Source organism: Hydractinia symbiolongicarpus, chromosome 1, assembly GCF_029227915.1.
Source record: "Hydractinia symbiolongicarpus strain clone_291-10 chromosome 1, HSymV2.1, whole genome shotgun sequence".
Lineage (NCBI taxonomy): Eukaryota > Metazoa > Cnidaria > Hydrozoa > Anthoathecata > Hydractiniidae > Hydractinia > Hydractinia symbiolongicarpus.
Window position 1 is genome coordinate 36,872,925 of NC_079875.1, and position 2,500 is coordinate 36,875,424.

General features: G+C 36.4%; 1 pseudogene; it reads right to left on the reverse strand.

The window, feature by feature from the left end:
- Nucleotides 1–190: 190 nt before the first annotated feature.
- LOC130620444 (large subunit ribosomal RNA) overlaps nt 191–2,500 on the reverse strand; it is a 7,098-nt pseudogene continuing 4,788 nt past the window's right edge.

The following is a 2,500-nucleotide window of genomic DNA, read 5'->3' on the forward strand; positions in this document are numbered from 1 at the left end:
CCATACACCTTTAATCCATACACTTTTAATCCATACATCTGTGTCTCCAAATATTAAACCGAGGTGATAAAGATGAATGGTACAGCACGCACGCATCACCTTTTTTAAAAAAAAAGTTCAGGTAAGCACAAGATAACTGGTACTCCACGGTACAAAGCAGTTGGTTAAAAAAAGGACTTGTCACAAAGTGACAAATCTGTCGAACAGAGGCTTAATCTCAGAAGATCGTAGCACAAAGGCTACTCTACTTTTTACAATACCACGTTCTTGTTTAAGTCGTCTGCATAGGATTTATCTCTGGAAATTTTAGATTTTGATAGTTGCAGCACCTCGACGGTTTTTCTCCGACTCAGTGCATTGGGACTTAGGAACGACAGAAGCCGTTCTATTCTTGTTCGCCTAAGATTATCCAGAGGTAATTATCATTGCTTTCTAGCACGGATTCTGACTTAGAGGCGTTCAGTCATAATCCAACAGATGGTAGCTTCGCACCATTGCTTTTTCAAGCAAGTGCAAATGCCAATTGTCTGAATCTGCGGTTCCTCTCGTACTGAGCAGAATTACTATTGCAACAACACTTCATCAGTAGGGTAAAACTAACCTGTCTCACGACGGTCTAAACCCAGCTCACGTTCCCTATTAGTGGGTGAACAATCCAACACTTGGTGAATTCTGCTTCACAATGATAGGAAGAGCCGACATCGAAGGATCAAAAAGCAACGTCGCTATGAACGCTTGGCTGCCACAAGCCAGTTATTACTTAAGACTTCACCGTTTCACACATACGTATCTGATAATACTCTCTTATTAAACATAATGTCATCATTTTACTTATATAATAGTAATAACTTTTGTGAAACATTTAAAAGTAGATGCAGATATTTGTCAGTGGATAGGCCATTTAGTAAGAAGAAAAATTGCCTGTAGAACCTTGGTGCTGGAAAGCCTCGTTCTCATGTTATTAACAGTTTAATGTTTTTGACAATAGAAACCGTCCAGTGTGTTTTGTATAGGACGGTTCTTACATGCATTTTTTGACAATTTTTTCTCAGTAACTACAACGTTTTAACGAAATCATAAAAAGCAAACTTATAAACAAAGGCATTTTAAGAAAAATGGCGGAATATTTTTGTGTGACTTTGGCTAGAACCAGACTTATGACGTCACAAAGTGCACGGTCAAACCTTCATAAATTCTAAAATTTCAAAAAATTTTAACTGCTGACGTCAGCATTTTTATAAAAAACGGACAAGAATTTCATGGTAGCAAATTTGGAGATCTATTACCATGCAAAATTTGGAGGTCAAAGGTCAACCGGAAGTACCTGTTTTGGGGCCTTACTTTTTTTGGTCTTTTTAAAAACAGGTAAATCGCTATAGCTTCTGAAATATTGAAGGTATTTCTTAAATCTTTGGCAGATATGTAAAACACTTCAGGCTAAAACCGGGTAGGAGCACAAATTCCCGATTTGTGGCTCTGCGGGGGGTCCAGAAGCCCTAAAATGTCAAACATTCAAGGCCAAATAAAATGCTGACGTCAGCGTTTTTTTGAAAAAAAATTCGTGTGAACCTTTGTCATGTCAAGATGGTTCATTGTGCCAAATATAAAGCCAATCCGACATGTCGTTCGGGATTTCCGATTTTTCCGATTTTTCCCTAATTTGGTGAAAACGCACGTATTGGCATGTTTAACATGCAATATTGGCCTTGCACAATTATTATTGAACGCAATATTTTACACAAATACTCACCACGTTAACCTCTCAACGCCTGGAGAAAATAATTGCCATTTGACTTTACGTTGCAGAATCATAGCGTTTCCAATTTCTCACAATTGCTGTTTTAACAAGGAAAAAGATGCGTTTTTAGCATTTTTCGCGACCCATAACATCGTTTTATGATGTTGTTATCTCGTGGTACTTCATATTCACAGTTTTACATATGTATTCTTCAGGTCTACAAAAAATCTAAAACGTGTTAAAAAAACTAGAACTCAAACGAGGCTGTTCTTGTATCAAAATAAGCCGTTGAATTTCAATTTTCTGCTATTTCACGGAAATTTGACGTGCTGAAGTATTTCTTTTCAACGACATATTTTTGATGTTACAGTTCTTCTTTATTAAAACCGTTCTGTCACTAGGTACACGAAGAATAGATAAAACGAATTAAAAAAACAAGAACTCAAACGAGGCTGTTCTTGTATCAAAATAAGCCGTTGGATTTCAATTTTCTGCTATTTCACGGAAATTTGACGTGCTGAAGTATTTCTTTTCAACGACATATTTTGGATGTTACAGTTCTTCTTTATTAAAACCGTTCTGTCACTAGGCACACAAAGAATAGATAAAACGAGTTAAAAAAACTAGAACTCAAACGAGGCTGTTATTGTATCAAAACCGGCAGTTGAATTTCAATTTTCTGCTATTTTACGGAAATTTGATCTGCTGAAGTATTTCTTCTCAACGACATATTTTGGATGTTACAGTTCCTCTTTATTAAAA